Raw genomic sequence first — 12,743 nt, forward strand, 5'->3', positions numbered from 1 at the left:
CGGCTGTGTGGCAGTATTTTTCCTTACAGTCAGACAAAGACATCGCAGCTACGTGCATAACTTGTCATGCTCACATTTCCCGAGGAGGCACAGAGGCAAGGAAGTTTAATACGACCAACCTCATCGCACATTTGAAGCAGCACCACAAACAACAATATGAAGAGTTTAAGAAGATCACCGAGGCGAAAAAACAAATATCCTCTCCCTCCCTCAAACAACCAACACTGGGCGAAACATTTCAAAAGTGTGACAAACTCCCGCGGGACAGCAAAAGGGCATTAGCTATAACAGAAAAGATAGCCCAATTTATTGTGCTTGATGACCAGCCCCTGTCTGTGGTGAGTAATGTCGGGTTCAAACGCTTACTTGAGCACCTCGAACCTCGCTATATTATTCCCAGCTGCCACTCCAAAACTATGAACCAGATGCATGAAGAAGCTAAGACGTTCATCGCCAGACACGTAGAGAAAGCTAATGCTGTTAGCTTCACCACCGACATTTGCACCTCAAGCCATTCTCCGCTGTCTTTATTGAGTCTGACTGCGCACTGGATAGACATGAGTTTACATTGCAGAGAGCAGTGTTACATGCACGTGAGTAACACTAATAGCGAGTAACAGTAAGAGTAGTCAGCAGTTTAATAACTGACTGACATTGTTTTCTGTTCTTGTTATTAGAGAGGTGTGTTTATTTTGTTTACACTATTTGTTTAAGACTAAGAGCAATGACCACATTGTTTTGGGCCCAGTTAGTAAAACTGGAGCTGTGTGGACTCTTGAGTTTGAGCAGTTAGACAGTGAACAATACTGTTGTTGGTTTTGTGTCCCTGCTCTCAGTTGTTCTCACCATAGTGAGCTTGCCCCTTATTTTTTTTACTTTTGTATTTTATTCAATTGTTAATAAATGGGTCTTTCTCATACCTACTGCTTCTGACAATTTATAAAGCCTTTTCTAACATTCCACTCTACAAAATTTGTAATTAAAGTATGATATGTGTTGATTTAGTGTTTAGTGAATATCGGATCAATATCGGTATTGGTCGATATTCATGGCTGCAATATCGGTATAATATCCGAAGTGAAAAAGTTGTATCGGGACAGCCCTAGTACTCAGGCTTCCTCCCAATTAACGTTAGGTTAATTGGACGCTAAATTGCCCACAGGTGTGAATGGTTGTCTGTCTGTGTGTGTTGCCCTGTAATGGACTGGTGACCTGTTCAGGGTGTACCCCAGTGTTAATTTTGACAGCAATTTTTGATTTAGTTTTTATTTTAGTCTTGTGACTAAAATGTCATTTAATTTTAGTCACATATTAGTTTAGCACACTGGTGTATCCTGCCTCTTACCTAAAGATAGCTGGGATAGGCTCCAGCCCCCCTGCACTGGAAAAAGAGGGTTCAAAAGATGGATGGATGTATTTTCTTGAGTTTTGTTTATGGTTCCTATTTTAGTCCTGTTCTCCTTGTGTATCCTCTCTCAGTTTTACCTTCCATTGTGATTGCTTGCTCCGCCCTAATGTGTTTCACCTGTGTCTTGTTATTCCTCATGTATTTGTCTCTGTCTGTTTGTACTGTGTTCCTGTCCAGTGATCCAGTGATGTACCTGTGTAATAACTGTGTTACCTGTGGATTACCCTGTGTCCCTTTTGGGTTGTTTTAGTGTTGCCTTGGACTCTTTAGTTTGTATTTAGTTCATTTTGGGATTTTTCTGTGGCTGTATAGAAGCTCACTTTTGTTGGATTTCTTGGCTGTCTTATGTCTGTGTTTGGATCCCACCTAAACTCTAGCACACATAACTGTGTGTGTGTGCAGGTGTGTGATGACCAGAGCAAAATGACTTTGACAAGATGTGTCGTCTGGCCCTGTCACACACATTAACACACAGATGCAGAGTACTATGCAGCAGCAGTGACAGGCAGAACACAACAACAACCATCTCATGCATGTACACAACATACAAGCACCTATTATATCTGCAGTGCAACTAAAACAAACTCAAGCTTTTTTACGTCTTTAGGACTAAATTCATTAGTGTATGTAAATAATAATAATTTTTCTGTCATGTGAATTAGAGATTGTTTTTGCTGTTTATTTCTACAGCCAGCAGCTGCAGCTGAAATTGTACTTCAGGCTATGAGACATCGCATGCATTCTAGTTATGTTAATAATTATTCATGACAGATTGGCCAAGCTCCAAAAGGCACAACTTCATTCATTCAGCAGAGCCTGTTCCACATTATTATACAAGTACGGTTCACCATGTGCAGCCTCCTCCTCAGCTTTTTGCTGAGTCTCAAGTCGAGCTAAGACTTAAGACATTCTTGTCTTAAGCAGGGCAGGAGACACCAGTCAGAAACACAGCAGCAGTGGTGTCATCCATGTGTAAGTGGATTTTGTTTATAGCGTAAATTCAGCTGGTTATTGCCCGGTTAAACACAAAAGTGGTACACCCAAATTTGAACTAAGTGGGAGCTAGGCAGACCCACAACCACTCTTCAAACACCTATGTGTCATGGTTCGTCCATTTTCACTTAAGAGTCCGTTGATAAAACATGAGCAGAGGTAGCATGGCTTGCTAATGTTAGCCTCAAGCTCTGTTGCTTGGCATAGCTTCTTTGCGAATGTCCTTACATAATCATCACAACTAATATACCTAAATATCACATCTGATGTTAATGGACATTTGGTTACATTTGATGAGTTCAAATCTATGCCAATATCTGCTCTAATTTATATACTTACATGTTGTTCTCACATACACATTTGCAACAACTGCACAACTTCTTTAGTTTTTAAAACTCTTAACAAACCCACATTTTTTTAAGAGGCTGATCACACGCTGGAATAAACATACAAACATAACTTTATGGTTGCATTCTTTGCATGACGTCCAAGAAAAAAAAACTGCTGCACTGTTTCTGTGCACTCATTACTTCTTGCAATAATCTAAATGCAATAAAACAAAACACAGTCCTGCAAACCATGTGTGTTCACAAACAGCATCCAAAAACACACCAACAACTTGTCCCATTGACTTCTCATCTCATCACTTAACATACCACATTTAAAGGACATGCCATATATTCATTTTTCAAACACTTCCAGACTTTTTTGTTTGTTGTTTTTCTGCTCTGGCAACGTAATCACAAGATGGTGGTCTGATTAACTACATAAAACAATTGCCTGGAGTAAACAGTACTTTATTAGCCCCATAATAACACAAACATTGCCTTTAAGAGGCTTGGCATGTTGTGTTTCCTGTTTCTGTCTGTCTTACATGCAAAGAAAAATAAAAAATAGAGAGCAACACCTGGAATAGGAAAATACTTTTTCTTTTTTTTTCCACAGCAAATGCAGATTTTCTTTTCCAGCTCGTTTCTAAAGCCCTGACATGGCCTCGAGCTTACCAGCCAGCAGAAAGCTCAAAGACCCGTGTCAGCAAGCCTGTGCTGAAAAAACAACATGTCAACACCACTTAATACATACACATTAAAGACAGTCACAACCTCATGTGACAGCTGAGACTAACCAATCAGCACTTAGCTTGGAACGGAAGAAAGCGGTGGGAGCCGCTGTGAGTAATGAACTGCACCGTTAGACTCATTCTGCCATGTGTTGAAGCTGATGAGATGACACTGCAACGCACGATGGGAGGAATTAGTTCACAAATGCTCAGGCCTGTTCACTAATGTGCTCTACTTAGCCACTCTCTGTGACAACATATAAGCAACCATCATATTTAGAGCTGTTAGAGCATTAAAAAGAAAAAAACTTGACCAACTTGTTCTTGTTAACGAATTTAGTCTCCAGGCTCTTATTCTGAAAGTCCAGGGTTCATTATCCTGTGCAGCCATATTCGAAACTTCACTGTAAAGCTGATGTCCCTGCTGCTTCTCGCAAACCATTGCTGTACAGTGTGGCTTGCTGCATTTCAGTCCAAAAACTAGACTAAACTAAATGAAACGCTTCCAATTGTCCAATCAGATGCAGCCATAAAATTAAATGTTATGCCCTTTTCATTTCTTTCATATATCACCACCTAGGACACACTCAAGTGTCCAATACTCTGATGTTTTGAGTAGCGTGAGTATATATATATATATATATATATATTGTGTATTACTTGACAGGCAGCTGTTGACTGTATAAAATAAGTAGGGGTGGAACGGTTCACTAAATCCACGGTTCGGTTCGTATCACGGTTCTGATGTCACGGTTTTTGGTTCGGTTCGGTTTACAATGTTGAGGTTTTTTCTATATTTAACACTCCATAGATGAGCACAAAATATATATCCTAATAATCCAACATTTACCATATTTAAGAATCAGTTTGTTTTTCCCCTATCATTATATCAGGTCAATTTCTATATAGCACCAGATCATAACAGAAGCCATTTAAGATAACCTTTCCTATAGAACAGAAACACCTTGTTCTTTTATTAAATAAACTAAACAGCTCATGTTATTTATCTTATTTGCACGGCAGCATGTCATTTCTGTCTGCATGGTTGTGCGTTTACAATTCACCGCTGCTGTCTGCGCACAGAGGCACGATGCGTGTACACACACAGACACATGCACAGACACACAAACACACACAGACACGAACACGGACACTTGTGCGCACATATTCCCACCGTCGGACAGAGAACGACATGCTAGTTGGATAGACTGAACTCTATGACTATGCTAAGCTATGCAAAGCTAACAGTACTGATGTCCGTGGTTTTATTTTTATTTTTGCCATTGAAATATATTATTTACATCCCGCTCTGTAAGCATTGACAGGACCAGCGGCAGCTTTGCGCACAGTTGGACGCAGAGTGGTGTGGGTCTCTGCTCTGACTGCAGCTGAACCTGCTGCGTGAAGCTACAGACAGAGTGACCGGCTGTGAGTGTTTTGAGGCGGGGGAGGAGCTCACAACTGCTGCTTGTCGAGGAGAGTAGCTGACTGCAGAATGATACGTGCTTTCACGTCAGTCTTCAACGTCACCAGAGAGAGTCACTAGTAGCTTTTGATTAAAAAAAAGTTTGGAAAGCCGCGAAATGTAGCGAGAGAGATGCCAAGTTGGCAACACTCGTCTCAATGCTGTGGTAAAAATGCCTCCCTGTATTACTTGATGCGCATGTCCAGAACCGAACAGAATACGTGCCCCGAACCGAAACACGTGTACCGAACGGTTCGGATTTTTTTTCCTGAACCGTCCCAGCCCTAATAATAAGTTTAGGTCAGCTCAGTGTGGAGGCATCAGGTGTCGCCATCTTGGCAGCGCCTGACTCTACCTAACTCCTGAATATTCCAAATATGTGCAAAGAGGCAACAGTAGAGAGTTTGTTTTTTTTAATACAAATCAGTGTGATAACAACTAGCTAACAATTCATAGCCATCTCTGTGAAATAGTGTATAGAAGGAGTAGTTTTAGTTTTAAGTCGGGTCTGTCTGATCGACTAACGTGGCTGAGGCAAGATGTTTAGACCTCACCTTTGCGGAGCTGTTATGACATCCTTTTGTCAATGTGGCTCCATGCTCTATTTTTAACTGTAAGTTTGTAATCTCCAAACTCCAAACAAGGTTTAGTCACCCTCCTGTTTTAACCATTATTTTTTCCTCAGACTTCATACAGTTCCTGTTGTTATCCAAACTAATGAACGTACAGCAGTATTCACATGCAGAGTGGTGCACAGCATGATGAGTAAACTGACCTTTATGTGCAAAAGCACTACCTCAAATCTATCCATGCTATTTTCCCAATAATCTCCATTTTTGTAAATATGAAAAAAAGTCTCAATATGGTGTTAAGCATACAAGAATCAGAAGGTTAAACAGCAGTGCCAACTCCTACTGGAGCCCCACTCTGAGACCGTGAACAGTTTGAGCTCTGGCAGCTAAAGGCTTCTGGCCACCAGCCTTGTAAGTGCAGTCAGCTGGCCTCCGCATTAGCCTCCATCCAAAAAAGCAAAAAAAAATGCTTTTCCACTACACAAACACTATCTGGGTGGTATAAACCTCTGTCTTCACAAGCCACATGTCAAGCAGGATGGAACAGTGAAGTGCAACAGTTAAGAGGCTGGCACAGTGGCTGCAGGAGACTAAAGTTACACAGTCAGAGTCACAACCTGCAACAAGCTATCTGGACAAGAACAGAAGCAGCTCACATTACAGGATAATGTTACAGTCACATAGTGAGTGTGTGTTTGTCTTTTGAAGGGTTTCAGGAAAATGCCAGCAAGACGCAGGTGCACAAACACAAAAACATACTTCATTTCATCTTAACCTTTTTTTGAAATATATAATCTTACAGAGAGACTGTGCTGCCCAGGTGGACTGAAACTACAGCTTCATCTGTACAAGGGGGACTAACAAATTACTTGTTTGATATTCATTTCCATTTTGATATATAGGAGGCGAAAGTAAATTACTGTGTGTCCACATCCACAAACTTCAGTACAACCAAAGAGAGTGTTTTACAACATATTCTTCATTCCTAATTCACTTTTTTGATCTCTTCATTGACCCAGCAGTCTGCTTACAAAACTAGACTATTGGTAATAAATGCGTCTTGGTGGGTAAATTCCTGATATAATACAACAGTACCTTACAATCAGGCAGAGAGCAGGATGTATTGAAAATTCTTGCAACAGAGGGTAACACGCTGAAATAAAATCCAGTTCAAATATTGACATTTGCCAAGTCTCATGGAGTGATTATTGGTACAGGTCTTAGTTGACGGACCACACAGCACAGAGGCACACTGTGAAAACACAAGCCAGAGTAACTGGAACTCAGGACCTAGCTATACACAGTATGTAAGAATTTCTGAAGGATATATAAGTATAAAGTTTTTCACATCATTATGTCCTTGTGTATCCCATCTCTAATACCACCCTGTTTTATCCTTATGCAGCCATTGATCCTGTGATATCATCCACTCTGAGGCAGTGTTTTTATTCTTCAGTTTAGCTAGATTGTTTGTTTTTGTCCTCATCCCCATCCTGAGCTATCCTGAAGTTTTCTGACCACTTCTCAGCAGCATCTGTATGTAAACCAATGCAGCTCCATCATTTTTTTTTCATTTTTGCAGCCTACAATGGGTCAGAGATTAATAACATAATTGAACTAAAGGTCTGTCTGAAATACTACCTTAAGTAACAAAACCTTTCTTAAATCTGCAGCCCTTTGGTGTAAATTTCTGTGTCATTTATGTAACTTGTGCTGTCAGCGTGTTCTCTGACCTCATACCTGTCACTAATAATCCAGCACTGATCTCTTCCTATTGTTGCTCTGTTCCCAAACTGTGCAGCCACCCTCACCTCCTCTCTCTTCTGCTAATCAGCTGGCTGGTCTGATATTGTCCCTGACAAGTCAGACTATAAGAAGAGGTGCTCACATGCCCGGTATTCAGGTCACAATTGAATTTAATGCGTTACATGCACCCAACACAAAAAAACTAAATGAATTGTTGTTGTAACAGTGCATAGATATTTATAAGCCCATACTAACTTCCATTCAAGCACAAGTGAGAAATGTGCTAAATGTTGGCTCAGCTCCTAAAGTGCCACGTCATCTCAGCCTCACAATCACTCCCTGTTTTTTTTCTGCAGAGCGGAGCAGGAGCTGATGGAACAAAATCAAATAATACAAGCTTTTATCCTGTTGTTTGTTAACAACGCAGCTAATTTCCCTTCTTTCCGTCCACTTCAGTAAAGTAGTACAGAGAAATGTAAATCAATGAAACTGAGTGCAAATACAAAGTAAACTTTACTTTCAACACACAGATGTGGTTCCAAGGGGGTTCCAATGTGTGAGTGATCAACACAGAAGACTGAAGGTGGATCTAGAAGCTCACAAGGGTCATTGGAACTGAGTGGACAAAGGTATGCTCACTATACTCAGCCCTTGTTAGATTGTGCTGTTACTCTTTTTCGACATACTTTAATTATACTGATCCAAATAGACAACTTCTTTATCTTGGGAAAGAAGAGATAGTCAGCTAAGGTGAACAAGTATTGAATAAGATCTTAGTGCTATAGGTTTTAATTTTCAGAGAGAGTTTCAGAGAAAAAACCAGTCAAAGAAACCCACTCTTAATATTTAAGTGTTTTTCTTCTACAGGCATCACCGGGACTGCACTCCACAATGGGATTAAAGTTGTTGTGAAGTTCCATGATACTCTAATTATCATATTTTCACACATTGTCAAGCATTTCCACCAACACAGTACTTTAATTTTTATCACATATTACACCTTTAAGTCATACCTCATGCACCTATTCTAAAGAAATGTCTGAAAAATAACCTAAATCTGTCTCTGAATCCAACCACTCTTTTCTTTATTTCCTGTTTTCTGTCAGGACTAAAGCATAGCATGTGCAGCATCTATCCTCTTCTAGTCTCTTCCACTGTTTTCTCATTTCCTTTCCTCCATTTTTCCATCCTTTGACAGCCAACTACAGATAACCTCTAATAAACTGCACTCATTTCATTTTTATGTTTCTCTGTGTGTGTGTCTGTCTTCTCCATTCCCTCAGCAAGCAGAGGATTATTCCTTGTAGATTAACATCCTGACTTTTTCTTCTGTGTTCACTGTGCTTTCCTTTCTTTTTGCTTGTCCTCTTGCATCCCTCTGCCTTATAATCTAAGCTATATATCGCTCCTTCTGTTATCATCTCCCTCTCTTCTTCTGGATTACCTCCAGTGAACTACTCTGGTGGTGTGAATAGCGGCAGTGGTTAAGATGACAGTGCAATCATCTGAACCTATACGGCTGCGGAGAAGACGGCCGCTCTTGGAATTACACAAGCAGCTTTGATCACAGGGATGAGTGCCATCATCTGCTGATCCACTGTGTGCAGTTTTCTAAAACCCACTCCACAAGTAGGTTAATGGTCCTGTCAAAATATTCTGTTTTATAACAATACGTTTGTTATCAATTTAGAGGTTTTTATCAATGGCCACTTCACCCTAGCTCCTGCTTTTATTCCCTCTGTTTGTAAGTGCTAATGCCACCCAAGTGCCAACCAGAGCAGCTTTAATCAATTCACTGTCGTCAATGGCAATGATGCCTTTCAACTCTATCCCTTTTAAATGAGATTTGCAATAGAAAAGAGGCACCGGCCTGCTGTATTCACTAGCAGGAGGCTCCTTCAGCTCTCTCAAGTCTGTGATGTCTGTGCACGTGCGCGCCCCTGCCTGTGTGTTGTGTACTATATCCCAGCATTTAGATGCAGCAGATGCTTTAGCAGAGGGGAGCCACACATCAGCCTTGATATTCTGCTATTAGCATATCAGCGTCCTCTCTTGCCACCCCCCCCCCCCCCACCCACCCCCCTCTCTCTGCTTTACCCGCGCTGTCAGAAATTGATGATCTGCAATTACACAGCATGTGTCAGTGCAACTAAACATCATTTAATAGCTGCAAGCTGACAGTATATGACTGAGCACATGGAGAGATACCAGTGTCACAACAAAATCATTTTTTTCTCTCCTGGAGCGTGGACACTTGTACACAGGCTAGATTTGTTGTTATGAATATTTGTGATATTTAAGGGTACAAATAAGGCTACACTGTAGACCCACGTAATACCACTTTCAACCACTAGATGGGCTACTGAGCCAATGTAGCAGCTAGTCTGTTCAGGCAAAAAAAAGGGAAGAAGTACTATTCAAATTAGCATTGTTTGTGTGTATTATAGTAATCACCCAACAACCAGTGTGTGTGGTGGATGAGCTATCTCTGGTTGATGCAGTTAGCAGGGTTCTATCCCTTTGCAGCATAATGTTGGGAGGTAGCAGGAGAAGGGGGGAAGGGGTGAGGAAGAAGAAACCCAGCAAAAGAATGGTGATCTATGCTTGAATAAAACGAAACCTCAGCGCACTGATAAAAGGGACTTCTGGACTTCTACGGTGGAAGTTTAGAGCTTCATCTTTGCTTTTCCAAAGACATCACTCAGCAACAAATTCCCAGTTTTTTTCTTTCATTTGCTCTTCATTTCCTTTTTATGTGTCACAGCAGAAGGCTCGCACTGGTTGCTGGCGTGTTTATCAACCCGTGGCTAGTTTCTAGTTACTTCTTATCACTGGTTGATGACTGATTTGAGCTAGTAAACCATAAATAAATGTACAGTAGTGTACTGTATTACAGCCAAGCACACAATGAATGAATTAGATTAAGTAACTTGGCTATTTAAAAGTAACTACAGTAATCATGTTATAGAGACTGGTACTACAATTTATATACATATTGCTTTGACTAATGCATAACTCCACAAAAATCAAGGCAGGATGTGTTATAAATAGCTGTTGTTTATCATTTATCAAAAATATAATGCTATAATAGTTCATGCTTACATCTTTGGTCTAATTAAAGTGCTGGGTTCAATCCACTATTAAAGGAACGTCACACTCATGTTAGGCCAAGCAATGTAAAGAAATATGTTACAAATTAGCTACATTGAAGAGCATATCAAAAAGTCCAACAGTATTATTGTTAATGGTGAGCAAGAGAAATTCATCATAGATCCTGCATTAGTCCATGCATAACATTATTATGAATCATGCATTAATAAAGCATTAGTTAATAAAAATAAGATTATTTTTACCTTTATATAAGTGTCAGGAAAGAAATACAATGCATTTATATTCCACAACACAGATCAACCACTTTAACACACGAGGGTGACAGATCTGATAAACCCACAGCTGAGTCCTTGTAGGATTACAATGGCAATAATATTATGTGTGTGTGTTCTAGTGTTGGACTGTGTGTTGGACACTGCTGGTCCAACACACATCAGGTCCAATGTTGTCTTTACGTCATTAAAAAAGACTTAAAATGGGCTAAAACTTTTGTTTTTATCACAACTATTTTCGAAAGTGATTTTGGATTTACACATATTTGTACACTTTTCAACGGAAGTCGGTTTACACAAGAGAGAAACTACTCCAGCAATTATTTCCCAGCAGTCATATTACTTACAATGTGCGTCTCCTCCGCAGTCCTTAGCGAAACAAATCCTTCAGTTGTGTTTATGGGAGACCCTTGCAGGTAAAGTCCGCACACACATGGTCCTCACACTCATACACACAGACACACACACACACATATATGTAACACTCACACCTGTGCAGTTATTGCCCCTCTTCTGTCCGCGCTCTCCGCGCTCTACTGTAGCGCTGGCTCCCTCAACTATATCACCTGCCATGTGACGCCTTCACGAGCTCCTCGTATCTCGTGCGCTCATGTGTCGCTGCCTGAAACCGAAGTTTTAGTAAATGATGACATCGCACATGATCAATAAACAATTAACGCTTATATGTGAATAAGACAAGAAACAAAATGTTTAACGTCCACTCTTTTTGTTATTAAAAAAAACAGTAATATACTGCAACAAACAACAGTGATCATTTAGCCTACAAAAATAACATTTAACTTGACAGTTTACGCTATCGTTACTTTTCAATACCTGTGACGACATTCTAAAGTTTTAATCACCACAATTTATAACGCAGACACGCCTCATTTGCGATGTGATATTCCGAAGTCTTTGTAGTCATTTATCCGACAGTCCCTGAAAGCAGCAATATTTAGGAATAGGAGGCAGTCTGAATAATTAGCCCTCCTATTTAAATAAAAATGAAAAGTTAATCTGTTTTAAACATCACAAATCTCCATTAGAAAAAAGGGGCGAAGGGACCCGTTGAGAAAAAGAATGCTGCTTATTATTTATAGCCTAGTTATTTAAAAAAAAATCTGTCAATATGTATATTAACGTAAAGGATAACAATATGGGAATAAAAATACATTGTACTTTCTAAGTTTGTACAAATAGACCTTTGTAGGCTCCTGCTATTGTAATGTGACTCGACACTGCCATCTAGTGACTGAATTGATTGGCATTGGAATAGTGCCCATCTGTGTGCAGTCTACGGAATCATTTATTTTTGTACAATACTATTTCTTCCTCGCTGTATTTACAATGTGTTTTGAGGACAATAGTAAGAGATAAAAATAAAATATATTTTTATTTTGCCAAAACAAATCTCCTTAAAAAATAAGACAATAGCGTTTTGTTTGTTTTGTTTTTACCACTCATTAAAGTAATCAAAATTTACTTGTGGAAATACTTAAAAATAAAAATAGTAGTTTAAAAGCAGAAAGAAGAGGTAGACGACATATGGTGCAACATTTTATGTAAATGAAGCCTGCTAATTGTGATTCACTGCAAAAAAAAGGAGGAGGAGGAGGAGGACGTTTGTCAAACTGTTCCTCGGTTAGATAATGATCTCTAAGTTGTCATTTTTCACATTAGCACACAATGATTTCACAACAGTAACTTCTTCTACAGTGGTTCATTATCTGGAACCCCACAGTGCAATAAAAAGATAAAGACAATGGAACAAATTCCTTCATTTATCATTATACTGACAGCAAATTAATGACAGATTATAGCTTAATATGATGGAGAGCTAGTGTGTTTTCTTGTTTCTTCAATTTTGTAATGTACATTACGTGGAGCCAAAACTGTTTAAATTTGAAAGCCTATTAAGATTAAAAAAACTGAAGGGACGACACCTATTGTCTGGTTGAACTCACTACAAAAAAGGTTGATATAATTATAGTATCTCTGCAATACCACCAGTGCAAAATACAGTATCTTATATGTTTCTGCAGTAAGTTTGCCAAAATCCTAGCTGACAGTAAATAAAATCTGATTTAACAGTGTTGATATTTTTAGTAGGTTGTTG

At 39.5% G+C, this 12,743-nt stretch overlaps 1 protein-coding gene across 1 annotated transcript in view; it reads right to left on the bottom strand.

Annotated features, from left to right (window-relative positions):
- Nucleotides 1-11,203, bottom strand: part of ppfibp2b (PPFIA binding protein 2b) — a 58,726-nt gene extending 47,523 nt beyond the window's left edge. Inside the window, exon 1 of the mRNA XM_028407389.1 lies at nucleotides 10,975-11,203. The gene's annotated coding sequence lies outside the window, so the exon portion shown is untranslated. The remainder of the gene's footprint in view (nucleotides 1-10,974) is intronic.
- Between the last annotated feature and the right edge of the window lie 1,540 nt (nucleotides 11,204-12,743).

Source organism: Parambassis ranga, chromosome 6 (assembly GCF_900634625.1).
Source record: "Parambassis ranga chromosome 6, fParRan2.1, whole genome shotgun sequence".
NCBI lineage: Eukaryota > Metazoa > Chordata > Actinopteri > Ambassidae > Parambassis > Parambassis ranga.